Below are 17,246 nucleotides of genomic sequence, written 5' to 3'. Positions count from 1 at the left end.
AGAAACAAAAAGTCGGAATAAAGTAAACAATTATTTAAAATAATGAGAAAAAAAAAGATTAAACTTTTAATTATCTTTTTCTGAACTGTCTGAAAAACAATTTATACACGTAAACTCGCGATCAGATGTGCGCACACATTCGTTAACATTCGTCATGAGCCATACGGTTGCATAAGATGCATTGTTTGTTATTAGAAGCTAATGAAATGTTTTCCAAACACACGCAACAGATGTTCCTTAAATCGTCATCGGAATCGGACGAAACAGTGACCTTTTTTGCCTTTGATTTTCGCAAAACCGGTTTCGATGCACTTCCGGTGCTCGTCGATGGTTGTTCTACATTTTTTTTAGGACGTCCTCTTTTTTTGGGACAGTAGGATTTTCAGCTGGATTTTCCGGAGCAGTGTTTTTGGAGTTTTTCTTCTTTGGAAGAGCTGTCCTCTCTTTCTTTTGCTTTGCTTCCGCTTGTTCTCTTGCTAATTCTGTCATCTCCGGTGAATTTGTAAGAATAGCACTTTTTCTGCGTTTGCGCCCTTTTCGTGTTTGCTGCCTTGGCGCTGCTTTTGGAAACGGCTGGATGGTTTCGAGTGTTAAGCTGAGTTCCTTGCTATATGTGGTTTCAGTTGAAGTGCTCCTGTTTCTTCTTTCGGTGTTCATGATTGCAGCAATATTTTCCTGATCTTCGTGACGAAAAGATGACGAAGCAATGGGTTTATTTGTTATTTCCAATGTTACGGAAGCCGCAGATGTCGATGGCAAATGCAAAGTCTCGTCATTTTTATTGGCCGCAGAAGAACTAGAAGGCACAGGATTATCCCGATCTGTAACGCTGCTTGGCAGGAACTCGACGTCTTGAAAAATGTCCTTGTTAAATGGCGAAATCCCTGTGCATTCAAAACCGGAAACTATGTTTTCATACGTCGCAGCTCGTGGCAATGATTTTCGAATTATTCCAAGGATGTCATAAATTGTCATCGTTTTTCCAGGATTTGCTGTCATCCAACTGTCACACTGAGAATTGATAGCTTTTTTCAAAGGACCGTAGACAGTGCGGTCTAATGGTTGCAGCTTGTGGGAACAGTGAGGTGGAAGTGACAGCACAATTATCCCGTTTTCTTTGCAGAAATCGAGTCCAGTGATGGAAAGATGAGATTCATGATTATCAAGCACGAGCAAGACGGGGGCATCGATGGAGGCACGAACGTGTTGTTGGAAAAAATTCAAAAATTGGTTGAAATGCTCCGCGTTCATCCACCCACTAGAATTTGCAGCACCTGCAGAGCCGGGCGGTCCATCACGCAAAAAATAGTCCTTGAAACGCTTGCGTAGAAAAATGAAGAACGGTGGCAAGGATCGCCCTTCCGCTGACACTGCCATTGCTAAAGTAACTAGTGTGCCCCGTTCACTGGAAGTTACTCTTCTGATTTGTTTGGTCCCTCGTCGAGCGATTATTCTATCAGGTCTCTAAACCGTGGTAACCCCCGTTTCATCCATGTTCCATATTCTTTGCGGCGGTAAAAGGTGACGATTCAGGACAGTTTGAAGATTCGAAAAAAGCCTGGACATTCGTTCTGTTAAAACTGGTTGCGCGCGCGAGGCTTGTTGCCTCTGGTTTCCTCAATGACAGAGTCGGGTGTCTTTTCAAAAATGCGGTCAACCAATCTTTACCCGCCATGCGAGTCTTCTCCTACGATGTTGGCATTGGCAGTTCCAACTTTCTGGCGAAATCGAAAGCCAATCCTCGAACTTCTTTTGCTGACAGTCCAAAATACATGTCATTGCAGTGGGTTAAATATTTCACTAAAGTCTCTTCTGCTTCAACATTTATAACCTGCATTAAAAATATGAATTTTGTAATGCAGTGAACGTACGCTCATACTTCATAGTTGTTACATACCGTAATGTGTCCACGAACGTGTACGGTCGCTATATTCTTCTCTAGTTCATCCTCAGTAGTGTTTTTGAGCCAGCCGTGCAGCGTCGGTCTTGACACCTCGAATATTTCTGCAGCATGTTTAATCTTCATTCCTTCTTTTTTTCACAGCAAGTACAGCTTTTTTATGTTTTCTTTATCAATTACTGGTCTTTTTCTCTTGTATGTACGAACCATTTTGCAAGCTAAAAGCACTTATTTACAGTTTACCGAAATAGGTTAGTGTCGACTTTGCCCCGGGTGGCGTCGTGTCGACTTATCGATAATGTCGCTTTATCGATAATGTCACTTTAGGTTAGTGTCGTCTTTGCCCCGGTGGCGTCGTTTCGACTTAGCCCCGAACGTCGTTTTTTACTTTTGTTACTCCAAAAATATATAAATTTTGAAAATATGCAAAAATTATTATCGGATTCGTATAAAGCATCGAATTTCCCATCAAAATCACTTACCGGTAGATTCGCAAGAGTAAAGTTCAATGAAAGAGTAGACATTTTCGAGAGATCAGAAAAATTACTTTTCACTATCAAAAACACTTATGTCGCGTTAAAAATTACACTATAACTCTGAATGTTACCAAATTCCGTTGATAATACTGGCACATAAAGACGCATTTACAGCAGCAAAGGCAAGTTTCTACGATAGATTTAAATTGGCAAAAAGCCTAGTGTCAAGTTCGCCCCGCTGTCGGCTTAGCCCAGTCTCCCCTATATTATATATATATCACATATGATAGTTATTCAGTTATACATTCAATTGAAAATATAGCATATTTAAAATGTTTTTTATATATCAATCCTTAGACAGCATCCATGTCTGAAACACGTCTTTACACAAGGTTGAAGGTTTTGGGTTAAATGCAATGTGTGTGCATATTATATGAGAAATAAACGCATGTAAAAATTCTTATTTTAGAAATATACAGAAACTTTTGTTATAATAAAAATAAAATAAAATAAAGGATTTTTTCTCATCTAATTGTTTATTTCAAATTTTGCTAAGTAGAGCAATATTTGTTACAATATCCTGAATAGAGCAGAACAATCTGTGCAACACAATGGAATAATAAGTTCAAGAGTCTTCGAATACAGATAATAAACATATAATAAGAGATAATAAAGCAGGATTTTGTTAAAAATTTATTTCAGTATAAACAATTTTTTATTATAATTTTCATTGCATTTTTTATTAAATTGTATTTTTCAAGTAAAAAATATAATTTTTCTTATCTCAGGATAAGCCACAACTACCTCACCGGCAATTGGTTGCACGACCTGGGAATTCAATCCTGCGATCTCCAAGGTGTTATGCAGTAATGAGATCGCAGGCTTGAACGCAAGATGACTATTAATTAGCACTATATTAATTCTGTCTTTTTCTATTTCATGTCATGGTCTGATTGCATGGCCTATATATTCCTCAGTAAGTTGTTGAATAATAGGGAAGAAATAGTAATGCCTTATCCACAATGAAATATAGAGCATTTCGTATTCTTAGCCACAAACCTTCGGGTTTCGCAATAGATGCTGGGTGAGTTCGAACAGTCGGATAACTTGGACCACCAACTTAATCCTTGAGCAAAGTAGCCCAGTCAAATGGGTATTTGATAAGGAAATAATAGTACCAGCGCTGTAACTAGCGTGGAAGTGTGTTTTTTGGGGTTGTAATAAAGATACTAAAAGCCTACCCCCATACCATTGTCGTAGCAAAAATGGGGGTGCAAAAAAGTCCAAAAAATTGGTTTTTTGCCAATAACTCAAAAAGTATCACAATTAGGGAAAAAAGTGAAGACGTGAAAGTTGTAGAGAATGAAATTTTACACAAAAAAGGTATATATAAAAATGTTGTACGACCAATTGCAGTCGATCTAGATTTTTTTGAAATAATAGGTATTTCATGACAAATGAAAAACACGTGAGCGCATCGCGCATTTTTTATCGATAGTTTGAAAATGGCGACTCGAATAAAAAAATAGTTCAAATAAAAGTTGTAGACAATTCAATTACGAACAATTTCCATTTTTATTTTTTTTTCGATACGATCAGTATTGACAGAGATATGAATTTTTTAAAACATTTATTATCGCTCCTCGAGTATGATTTTTAGTGGTAAAATCGCTTGTAACTCAACATCTGTAAGTTTAAATGACATTACATCTTATGAAAGTGAAAGATAATTACATTTAGAAAATTTTGATGTATATACAAACTCATTTTGGATATATGCGTACGCCCTACAAGTCGCCATTTTCGAACTATCGATAAAAAATGCGCGACGCGCTCACGTGTTTTTCATTTGTCATAAAATACTTATTATTTCAAAAAAATCTAAATCGACTGCAATTGGTCGTACAACATTTTTATATATACCTTTTTTGTGTGAAATTTTATTCTCTACAACTTTCACATCTCCACTTTTTCTCCTAATTGTGATACTTTTTGAGTTATTGGCAAAAAACTAATTTTTTGGACATTTTTTGCACCTCCATTTTTGCTACGACAATAGTACGGGGGTGGGCTTTTAATATCTTCATTACAACCCCAAAAAACACACTTCCACGCTAGTTACAGCGCTGGTACTATTATTTCTTTTATTGGCCAAAATTTCGGCCCATTTGACTGGGCTAAAGGTATAAGGGCTAAATAGAATATAGCCTACTATGGGTGGCTTGCCTTTAGCAACCCGAAAGAACAATATCTACAGACAATGGAAAAAGCTAAAACTGAATAGATGTTATTTTGTAATAAAGAAACAAAATAAAATAAATTAAGAGAATAATAGAATTTGAAAGATCGTAGAAAAAAGGATTTTTCAGAATTTTTTATAAAGAAACGTAAAAAGCAAACAAAACGTCAAACTTTTCATGTTCATCCTTTAGCCTTATTTTAAGAATATATTTTTATTTTATAAATAACAAAAATGCTCTTTTTTTCTATGTTATATTCTAGTCACTAGAAGATGTAAATGATGGACGATGTAAATGATTCTAGCTGTTCTAGATAACTGAAACGTAAAAAGCAATTTTTCTTATTCTGAAGAAGTGTAGCTATTGTCAGAACTAGAACTAAACCAATATTTTCATTCTGGACAAAATAACGACCTTTTTATTAAAAATATTATAATTTTTCTCAAAATTTTGTTAGTATTTTATTAAAAGAAAAATAACTAATAAACGTATAATTTTATTCTAGTTCAAACAATAGTCACACTTCTGAATTAGAGTTCCTATAATAAGAGTTAAGACAAACCGCCGCCATGTACAGCCAAATGTTATAGCTTTGTCTCACTCCCACTAACTTCTTGGCTGAAGCATATGACGATCATGATAGCTTTGTCTCACTCCCACTTACAGCTTGTCTCATTCTCACTAACTTGGCTGAAACATATGACGGGACCAATCAAAAATCGTCACCACATTGGCTTAACTCTTATTATAGGAACTCTATTCTGAATAAGACATTCTTTTATTTTATCAGATACCTAGAACAGCTAAAATCATTTACACTATTATTTACAGTTTTACACCTTCTAGTGATCAGAATATAATATAGAAAAAAAAAACAATTTTGTTACTTAAAAAATAAAAATATATTAGTAGTTGTACTAGGCGGGTTCAGGCCCGGGGGCTCCGAGGGGTGTGAGGGAGGGGGGGTGTTGCATTTCGCGGGGGGTGAGGGGGAGGGAGGAGGAGCGGGGTATCGGGTTACACAAGGATATCGGGTTACACAAGGGTATCGAATTTCGCGGGGAAGAAGGGGGGAGGGGTTGACCTTGACATACCACCGGGATGATTCACCGGGATGAGTCACCGGAATTACTCACCGGGATGACTCACCCGCGCCGCGGGTTCGCGGTCGCGGTCGCGCCGCGGGGTCCGCATGGGCCGCGGGGGCCGCGGGTCCGTCGGGCCGCGGGGGCCTCGTTCGCAACGACGCCGCTAGGCGGCGCACAATGGTAAGACTAACTCGATTGCGCACTGCGTAGTAGCGTGTTTTTTTGTCGATGACGCATCGAACCTGTCGGAACATGTTCGTCGTAAACAACATTTTTCTAGGAAAAGGGGGGCGGTTATTGCGTAGACTAAACAATCTATCTACGCAGTACGTGAAAGACAAAGGAAAAAATGACGTCATCGGGACGATGATCGACCCGATAACGCATCGAACCTGTCCAAACATGTTCGTCGTAAACAACATATTTCTAGGAAAAGGGGGGTGTTATCGCGTAGACTAAACAATATATCTACGCAGTACGTGAAAGACAAAGAAAAAAATGACGTCATCGGGACGATGATCGACCCGATAACGCATCGAACCTGTCGGAACACGTTCGTCGTAAACAACATATGATAAAAGTTAGGTATAAGGAAAGACATGCGCGCAAAAGAAAAATACATCGTTCGTTTTAGGGTGTAAAAAAAGCCTGTTTATTTAGCTCTTTTTTTACATAATATATCTTACGTGCTAAAAAACTAAAGCTGCGAGCTCACAATTGATGAGCTGATTCGTATTGAACGCATCGCTAGCGTATATTGCATTCGACGCTTCCCTGGGATCCGTCACGGTGGACGCGATATCGGAGAACTGCTCTATCTACGTAGTACGTAAAAAACAAATGAAGAAATGACGTCATCGGGACGATGATCGACGCGATAACGCATCGAACCTGTCGGGACACGTTCGTCGTAAGCAAATGTTTTCTAGGAAAAGGGGGTGTTATCGCGTAGACTAAACAATTTTGCGCTATTTTTTACGACGCAGTACGCGAGACAAAGGAAAAGATCTTTCAAAAAATCAGTTGGAGCGAGAGAGAGAGAGAGAGAGAGCAAAGGGTATATAATGAGGGATGAAGCGCATCGAGCCGCATTAGTGAGATTTTAGAGCGATACATCGGTCAAAGAGTATCGAGATTTATTGTGTGGTTAAACGCGTTATCACGTTATCACGTGCAAGTGCTGTGAAGTGATATTAGGGACTTGAATAAGTTCTCGCTGTTTCCCGATAGATGGCGTTATCTTAGCTTTTTTGAATCAGGCAATACTACAGCCAACTTCATCGTGAACCTCCACCACTATGCTCGAAATAACGGTATATGTTATTCCGCCGAAGTGTAAACAACATATTTTTTTATAGCGTTAAACATGTCGAATTTCGTGCCAAAAAAAGAGTATTTGCGGGAAATTTTACTGCATTACTTTTTTCAAAAAAAATCTGCAGCTAAAGTACATAGAATTCTTGTGGATACTTACGGCGACTATGCTCTGTCGGAAACAACATGCAGAGATTGGTTTAGACGCTTTAAAAATAATGATTTTGATGTTAAAGATAAAGAACGCTCTGGCGCACCGAAAAAGTTTGAAGACGAAGAATTGGAAGCATTACTCGATAAAGACTCAAGTCAGATGCAAAATAAACTTGCAGAATCATTAGGAGTTGATCACACAACAGTTGCCAAACGTTTAAAAGCATTAAGAATGATTCAAAAGCAAGGAAATTGGGTGCCGTACGAATTGAAGCCGAGAGACGTCGAACGGCGTTTTTTCACGTGTGAACAGTTGCTCCAACGGCAGAAAAGGAAAGGTTTTTTGCATCGTATCGTGACTGGCGATGAAAAGTGGATACACTACGATAACCCGAAGCATAGAAAATCGTGAGGTAAGCCCGGCCATGCATCAACATTGACGGCAAAGCAGAATATCCATGGTTCCAAGCTCATGCTCTGTATTTGGTGGGATCAGCTGGGTGTAGTTTATTATGAGCTCCTCAAACCCTACGAAACCATCACGGGAGATCGCTATCGACTACAATTGATGCGTTTGAGGCGAGCATTGAAGGAAAAACGGCCTCAATACGAGGATAGACACGACAAAATTCATTTTCACGAAAAAACAGCGAGAACTTATTCAAAGTCCTAATATAATAAAAGAACTGGTGCGAAAGTGATCAAACATGGATCAATTCGAGCAAACCGAACGCGATCTATTGGAGCTGTCCGACCAAGTAGCTACCGTGGGTGAATTTTTCACATGGGCGTTGCAATGCGCAGAATTCGTCGAGCAGCTCGAGACACGTTGTAGTGCCAAACGTCAGCGGCTCTCCGACAATCCAACGATCGGGCAGAGGCAATCGTTGGTTGCCCGAATAGCGCGACTCGAGGGTGTGAAGTCGCGATTGGAAAGACAATTTATCCATAGCGGTGGTAATTATGCGAACGCCGGTACCAGTGGCAACACGCGCGCGACAGAACTTGTATGGCGAGAGATCGACGCCGGGTTCGAAACGCGAATAATGACCGGTGCGGTAATTAATACAGACCATATAGAACCGCGACAGTTTTTGGAAGACGCCTGCAGCGTCGTGTGCAAGCGAGTGCGAGACATTATAAAAACACATAACTGTGTCAAAGCGAACACCGCGTTCAATGGGGAGTTTGTGGCGGGTGATAAACGTGCCAATAAGAGTATATGTACAAATAACATAGAACTCTGTGATACATCGCACTTGCGCGAGTGGTACGAGCTACATGTTATCGAGCCCACATTAGCGAAACTCGAGGAGTTCCAGGAACGCGACAGTGGTTGGGCGTTGACTCGAATCCTCAATTTGACGGTGAGCGTCAACAAGTACAATCCTTTGCGCGCGGGGTGTCACTTGGAATTGCCTAAAGACATTAAAGTGAAGCACGCGGTGATCAATGTGCTGTCTATGGACAATGCGTGCTTTGCGTGGGCCGTGACGGCTGCTTTGCATCCAGCCGAAAGACATCCAGAACGGGAATCTTCATACCCGCATTATTCAAGGGTATTGAATTTACAAAACATTGAGTTTCCAATGACGTTGAGTCAAATTAAACAGTTCGAACGACTCAACGATATATCCGTCAATGTCTATATCATCGAGAGACAGAATACTTCAAACGTTCTCCCGATACGGCTTACCGACCGCACGAGTGATAAAAAACATGTGAATCTGCTGTACATGCAGGACCCACGAGACGACAATGTTGGACATTTCGCGTGGATTAAACATCTATCCCGTCTCGTGAGCTCGCAATTGAGCAAGAAAAAGAACAAAAAATTTTTTTGCGATCGGTAAGTACCTATACTTTTTTAATAATATATATTATTTTATATTTTTTGTAAAAAAATTTATAATATTTGTGTTTCTTTTTTGCAGATGTCTTCACTACTTTAGTTCGAGCATGAAATTGGAAGCCCACACCGTGGAATGTCGAAAGGTAAACAAATGCGCAATCCGACTACCGAGCAAGGACAACAAGTGGCTCAGCTTCAAGAACCACAGCAGGAAAGAGCGACTTCCCTTTGTGGTGTACGCCGATCTGGAGTGCGTGCTGCAGAAGACACAACCGGATACGGAACACGCGTCATACGCCTATCAACATCATCGGGTATGTAGTATAGCATACTACGTACAGTGTTCGTACAACGAAACGTTATCGACGTATCGATTTCGTCGCGATAACGACTGTGTCGCGTGGTTCGTCGAGAAACTCAACGGATTGGCGCATCGCGTAAAAAACATCTTGTCCGACATTGTACGCATGGTAGACCTAACGCGAGACGAGTGGGAGACATTTCACAGCGCGACGAAATGTCATATATGCGAACAACAATTCGCGCCTGATGATAATAAAGTGCGCGATCATTGCCACCTGACCGGGCGGTACAGAGGTCCAGCACACTCGACGTGCAATCTGAATTATAAGGATTCTCACTTCATTCCAATAATATTTTACAATCTGTCGGGCTATGACGCGCCACAGTCGTGCATAAGATCGAAAATGCACAAAGTGTACACTATTAGCGAGACGAAAATCGCTCTGAGTCCGTACGACGATAAGCGATATATCGTGCCGGATTCGACCGATACGTTGCCGTGGGGACATTACCGAATATAACGTAATGTATATAATGTAATATAATGTATGTATGTATGTATATATATCTATGTAGTATAACATATAAATGTATGTATGTAGTATATGTAATATAATGTATGTATGCATATATATGTATGTAATGTATGTAGTATAACATATATGTATGTATGTAAGAAATAGTCCTCGAGTAAATATCGTATTATATATGAGAAGGGATATTAATAGAGATATCGCACATGTATTTAGTATTTAATATTTTTTATTATATACTGTATATGTATTACATATTTTAAACACTTTACATGTATCATTTTTTATATTAAGAATAAAATACAGTTTGAACGAATTAAATCACATTGTCCTTATGTATCCATGAGTTGTGTGATCCATCGAATCCCAGCCATTTCACGTAAACCTCGTCGCCCCTCCTGCGCAGTACTTTCTCCACGAGATACACGTCAGGATAAGTTGCGCGATGCAACTCGTACTCGTAGAACGCTCCAGCGACGGATTTTCCACGATAGTCCTCGAGTAGGTAGGTTACGGGATTGGTATGCTGCACTTTAACGATCTTAAACACCTCGGTGGTCCAATTCGGCGTGTAACCCTTCTCGAAAATTGTCTTGTATTTGCTGACGCGTACCGAGTCGCCCGTTTTAAACTTTGCCGGACCCGCGATCTTTATCGCGCTGTACACCGTAGCCAAGAGTCTTTCGGCGATCGCGGGGGTAACGTCGACGGGTTGCATGCCGATCGTTCGATGCTTGCGCGCGTTGTAATCCGACACGAGTCGCGATAACGCGTCGACCCACTTGTAAGTTCCATTGAGCGTAAACATTTTCCACATGTTGTTTTTTAACGTGCGATTGAATCGCTCGACGACCGACGCCTTCATCACCGAATACGTGGAATAATGATTGATGTCGTGTTTTCTCACGAGACGTTGCACGTCGGTGTTGTAAAATTCCTTCCCCATGTTGGTTTGTAGATTACTAGGGCACCTCCCGCTATCTCGAATTATCTCAGCGAAAGCGTCAGCTGTCTCGCTGCCACCTTTACCCTTGAGCGGCACGGCCCACGCGTACTTGCTCAACACATCGATGACGGTGAGTATGTAGTGGTAGCCTCCGTTGAAACGCGAGTACGGACGCATCTCGACGATATCAGCCTGCCACAGGTCGTCATACCCTCGCACTATGACGTGTCTGCGGGGAAAATTTCTTCTCGCCGGTGCGTGCAATTCGTCCACCAACCGTCGCTTTTCGATATTTTTGTCCACATCGGTCGATTTTAACGGTCTCATGTTCGGTTAGCGTTTCATTGACTGTCGGTCGTCGTTCTTCGGCTGTATGTAACCGTTTCTGTTTATGTTTCTGCGTCGTTCATCGCTGTTTCTGAACCGCTCAGAAACCATATCGAGCCGTTCTCGAACTGTTCGTTGTCGTTCGTCGTTGTCAGTTAACTGTTTCTTGTCACTCATCGTCGTCGTCGTCGTCGACGACGTTCTTTAGCCGTTTGTAGTCTTTCCTGTCACCGCGTAGTTCACAGCTGTTTCTAAACCGCTCGTAATCGTTCCTAACCTGTTTTTGAACCGTTCGACAACCGTTCGACAACCGTTCTTGAACCGCTCGACAACCGTCCGACAACTGTTCTCGAATCGTTCGTTGCTGTTCGTCACCGTCGTTAATTAACCGTTGCTTCTCTTCACTCGTCGCCGTTCGATAGTCGTTTCTGCTGAACCGTTTCTTCATCCTTCATTAGCCGTTTCCAATCTACCGATATTTGCACGTCGAAGCTCGTTTACCGCAGCCTGTAACGCTCGCACATCCTTCTCGAACGCGGTAAGCTTCTCGTCTGACTCTTTCCATTGATCTGTCAAACTTTTAAAGCACTGATCAACGTATATTTTGTTAACAGCGTCACCGTCAGTCTCAGGTTGCGCTACGCGACGAATCTTGCGCGATCTTGCATCAAAGTCCGTGGCGGCGCGACACAGAGCGTTGTCGCGCACGAAATTTTTCACTAATCCTCTCCACCGATAATGATAGGAAATGGTATTTGTCGCGTCTTCGCGCTGCTCGAACAATCCAAATTTATTGATCGGCATTTCGACACCGATTGAACGAATCGCTGTCGCACCGTTTAATTTATAATAAGCCCAGCCTCGCGAAGTTCCTCGATGATCGACATGATCTCATTGTCGTGGGCATTGTTGCCAGCTTGACGCGAAGCGTCGAACAATCGCAGACGATCCACCAGCTCGTTGGGGTCGTCCCAGTGCACGTAGTCGATCTTATTGTCGGTTAGCGTCATCGCGCGAGGTGCGAATAATCCCTTTCCGGATTTTTTCTTCTTGGATTCGGTCGACATCAACGGTGCGATTACCTGTGTATACTTGTATCCCACGTTGCCCTTTCGTCGCTCGTGAGGATCGTGCTTGTATTTATGAGCACTCGTTGCCAACAGTATGCTCCTGTACTTTTGCATATCGTCCTCCGTGTAGATATCGTTATTGGGTATTCTCTTGAAGATCAACTCGTAAATACCGGGTGTGCCGGCGTATCGTACGCCGTCGATATAAATGTTATCCGCTTTATCCACGTCAAAACGTTTATTACCAAGCATCAATTCATTCTTGCCGAGATAAACGCCGTATGTGGTGTCTATCGTTGGATAGGCGCTCAAAGCAGACGCGATGTAAATTTGGCTCAGGGGACCCAAGTGATCTTGCAACGATTCTATAAACCATTCTCGACCCTTCGACGTTTGCAACCGCTTTTTAACGGTCGTCCCGATCGAGTCGTCCGTGGTTTCGAAAACATCCACGATTTTGAGAAATTCGGGACTTGTACTTTGCACGGTTAGCGTCGGTGTAGAGGTTATCGGCGCAGAGGTTATCGGTGTAGAGGTTATCGGTAGTACAATCGATTGATTAGATTTACGCGGTGTTGATGACAGATCCGACCAGGAGTCTAATCGTTTCTTCTTTTTCTTTGGTGTAGCATCCTCCACCTCCTCCTCGCGCTGTTGAACGGATAGCGGTTCGATTTTCACGTCAGCGTCGCTCTCCGTCGGCTCCTCTTTTTTTCACCGCGATCAAGCTCGAGTTGTCGACGATCTTTTTCAACGGCTCGATGAGAGGTTTAAAGTGCGTGTCCAACTCAATGTCCTTCTCGATCTTACCGGTCTTCAAAACGCGAAGTTTCTTGCGAATCGAATTACTCGTTTTCGCAATATCTTTCACAATCTTCTCGCGTTCGCGAATCGTCTCGCTCCCGTCGATCGCAGCCATCGTGGGGGGAAAAAATTTAGCAGAGTGTCGATCTCTTTCTCCGTAACACTAACGTTGTTTTACCTTCGACGACGTATCGGCGACGACTGACCGCTTTTGCGGTATCGCGAACACATTAAATCCTTTTCTGTATCGACCGTTTGAAAGCGCGCTGTCCTTGTCTATCACTACGAATCCGTACTTGCATTGCCAACAATCGTGGCACAACGAGCAAAATTCATCGTACGACATGTCGGTATTTACATGATCGTTGTACACGTGTTTCAAATTAGTACCATCCTGTTTGAACAGGATCAGCAGATTCGCGTTGTCGCGTATCAGATGTTTAGGTATTCTCGCGTACGTCTGACAGAGATAAAAGCAGTCGACGTTCGAGTGCCTGCCCATCGAGAAATACTCTTTCACAGTGTCTTGCTTATCGCACGCCACGTCGTCAAAGACGAATATCGAGTTCGGACACGCGTCGCTCGGTGGAATGACGTCACTGTTATTGGAGAAGGTGTAGTAGCCGATTTCGTCGATTGATGTCAATAAATTCTCCAGATATCGGTATTTCGGTTGTTGCAGCGATTTCGAGTACACGTTCTCGAAACGTACACCGTGCGGACTTTCCAGCAAACTTATCAGAACGTTGGTTTTACCGCAATTCGAGGGACCGCAAATGATCGCGCGTATAGTAGCCGGCAGCATCGTACCGTGTCTGCGCCTATCCGCGTTGCCCTCCATCGACCGTGATCTGTCGTCGCAATTCGTCACGCGAATCGTTAACGGTTGTCGCACGAATCTCATTTTTTTCCTCACACTTTGTACGACTGAATCGAACTTTCTCGTTCGAACGTCTATTTATAGGTGCGCGGCACCGCGAATCGCTCAGTCGCAAAGATGTTCGTCCTGCTGTCGAGACCTTCGGACATTTGCGATTTTAGCGCCGAACAGCTGCAATTCGTACCGAAAGCCGTTCTATTGCAAGTGTGCGGTGATCACGTCTACTATGAGTGGGACAAGCTTCCGCAGCATATAAAGGCGGATTTGGAGGTTCAGACTTATCGTCGCTGTGACGCACATTACAATCAACCGTGGCAGCGAACGCACATCGACGGTCCCGCGCCAATGATAAAGGATTGCGGCGAATGTCAACGAAAAAAATAAAAACAGGTAGAGGCCTGTTTAATCGCGCGATAGGTGCACTTCCGTTCAAACTGCACATTCCCGGCTATCAGTATTGCGGTCCGGGAACTCGTTTGCGAGAACGATTGGCTAGAGGTGATCCGGGTGTAAATCCATTGGACGCGGCGTGTCGCGAGCACGACATAGACTATTCGCGTAACAAAGGCCTCACCGAGAGACACGCGGCGGACGAGATACTCGCCGAGAAAGCGTTGGGACGCGTCATCGCGAGAGATTCGACTCTCGGAGAGAGAGCTGCCGCTACAGCCGTCTGGGCGGCCATGAAGGCTAATTGTAAGACGAAGCTCGGAATGGGTTTGAAAATAAAGGCGAAGACGAAAGCGAAGACCCAGACGAAGATGAAGATGAAGAAGAGAGCGGATTCGAAAAAACGGATATTTCCGGCAGCGAAACGAGGCGGCGTATTGCCGATTCTACCGTTGTTGGGAGTTCTCGGTTCTCTGGCCGGCGGAGCGGCCGGAATTACAACGGCGATGAACGCTAGCAAAGCCGCGCGACGTCAGCTGGAAGAAACGCAACGTCACAATCGCGCCATGGAAGGTCGCGGACTTTATCTCGCTCCGTACAAATATGGACAAGGATTGTATCTCGGCCCGCACAAACGCGGGCAAGGAGTAGCGTTGAAGATTTAAAAAAAAAACATCAAAGAAGACGTTAAATATGCTCACGGGTGTTACGACTAACGTACAATTGAGTCGACTGGCAAGGCGAATGCGCGTACCGTTCTTCAGAGGTGTTTTCATGCGTGATTCGTTACCGATCGTCGATGGTGTACGTCGAAACGAGAGCGGTATCGTGAATTTGGACGATGCAGCCGGCCCCGGTACTCATTGGGTAGCGTACGCCAAGAGGGGAGATCGAGTCGTATATTTCGACAGTTTCGGCAATCTTCGACCACCGAAAAGAACTGGTGCGATATTTCGGACCGAGTGTGACGAAAATTGAGTACAATCACACGTCTTATCAGCGCTACGATCAGAGCATCTGTGGCCAGTTGTGCTTGCAATTTCTCCGGACGATCGATGACGATCGGCGCTAATTTAAAACCTGACGACGCGCCGTGCGGAGACTCAGTGTTCGTCGACCAGCTTCCGCCGATATGTCTATAACGTTTACGCTGACCGGGAAGAGTAGCATCCTCGCGGAGCACTATTTTCCCGCCGTGGATCTGAGCGACGGTGACTACGAGCTCGGTCTAACGTGTTTCGAGACTTATCACACGATTCCGAACGTGAATTCTTCGAATAATAAATTTTATTTCGACGAGGATGACACGGAAATTACGATTCCCGAGGGATCGTACGAGATACGAGCCATACACGAGTTTTTGAAACGTGAAATTTCACGTAAACGTCCGCGACGCGTGGTTCGTTCCAACGACGATCGTCGTACGTCGATCGCGGATATCGCGCGAGAGGAGACCGTTCGCGCGAACGGCTACGAAGACGAGGTCGCGGAATACCCGATAGTGCTTCGCGCAAATTACAATACGATGAAGAGCGAGATCAAGTGCGCTTTCAGAGTGAATTTTAACAAACCGAACAACGTCGGATCGCTGCTGGGATTCTCATCGACGCGTATATTGCAGTCGGGACAGTGGCACGAATCGGACGCACCGATTAATATTATCATTGTAAACATTATCCGCGTGGAGTGTAACGTGACCGCGGGTGCGTACAGCAACGACAAACGTGTTCATACGATACACGAATTTTCACCGAGCGTACCACCGGGATATAAGATATCGGAAACGCCAGCGCAGATCATTTATCTGCCGATCATCGCGCGGAGCGTTACAAATCTAACGATACGCGTCACTGATCAAGACGGACGATTGCTCGATTTTCGCGGAGAAGAGATCACCGTCAGATTGCACGTAGGACGGCAAGAGCGATAACGCGCCAATGTATGCGTGAGCGTAAGTGTACGCGCGATACATGAGATGCTAGTGTTGAACGACTCGGAGCACGCGACAGGTAACAGTAATATCTTTACGGCTGCACCGATCGACTATATCGTCAAGTCGACATTCGGTGGCGTTAAACAAGCGACGAGAAAGAAGCTCAACGCGTCGAACGTTTAATTTTTACAATCTCTGGGATTCGCGGTGCGAAACATCTGAACGATGACTGAAATTCTCAACATCGGAAGCGAGCCGGTCTTTGACGATCGCATCGTCAAGATCGAGACTCACACGTACAACCCGTACGCCAACACAACGTTTGATTATAGCGACGAGATACGAATACCCATACAACAGCAGGATCTGTATACGTTGCCGTGCGAAAGTTTTCTCTACATCGAAGGAACATTGACGGTGACCAGAGCAGCCGACCAAGTCGATAATGTGGTATTGGGTACTAATTGCGTCGCGTTTATGTTCGATGAGATTCGATACGAGCTCGACGGTATGGAGATTGATCGTTGCAGAAACGTAGGAATAACCAGCACGCTCAAGAACTACGTTACGGTATCGTCCGACAGAAGCGTGATCCTGCGAAACGCGGGCTGGGAACCACATAATAATCCGAATGGATATTTCAATTTCTGCGTACCGCTCAACTTGTTACTGGGATTTTGCGAGGATTACAAACGCGTGGTGATCAACGCTCGTCACGAATTGATCTTGATACGAGCGCGCAACGACAACAATTCCCTGGTGGGAAGTCTCGCGTTGGAGCCTACTATCAAAATACTCAAGATACAATGGCGAATGCCTCACGTGGTATTGAACGAGATCAACAAAATGTCGATGCTGCGCGCCTTGGAAGACGGACGATATCTAAGTATGGGTTTCCGTTCGTGGGATCTGTACGAGTATCCCCTGTTGCAGAACACGACCAAGCACTCGTGGGCCATTAAGACCGCGACTCAGCTCGAGAAACCGCGATACGTCGTCTTCGCTCTGCAGACGGGTCGGAAGAATGTCATGTCTGC

At 43.7% G+C, this 17,246-nt stretch overlaps 1 protein-coding gene across 1 annotated transcript in view; it reads right to left on the bottom strand.

Annotated features, from left to right (window-relative positions):
- Window positions 1-17,246, bottom strand: part of LOC139823803 (UDP-glycosyltransferase UGT5-like) — a 126,426-nt gene that overhangs the window by 58,399 nt on the left and 50,781 nt on the right. The window lies entirely within an intron of this gene.

This window comes from Temnothorax longispinosus, unplaced genomic scaffold, assembly GCF_030848805.1.
Source record: "Temnothorax longispinosus isolate EJ_2023e unplaced genomic scaffold, Tlon_JGU_v1 HiC_scaffold_19, whole genome shotgun sequence".
NCBI classification, from domain to species: domain Eukaryota; kingdom Metazoa; phylum Arthropoda; class Insecta; order Hymenoptera; family Formicidae; genus Temnothorax; species Temnothorax longispinosus.
Note: the sequence above shows the minus strand (reverse complement) of the source record. Positions and strands in the feature narration are given on the sequence as shown.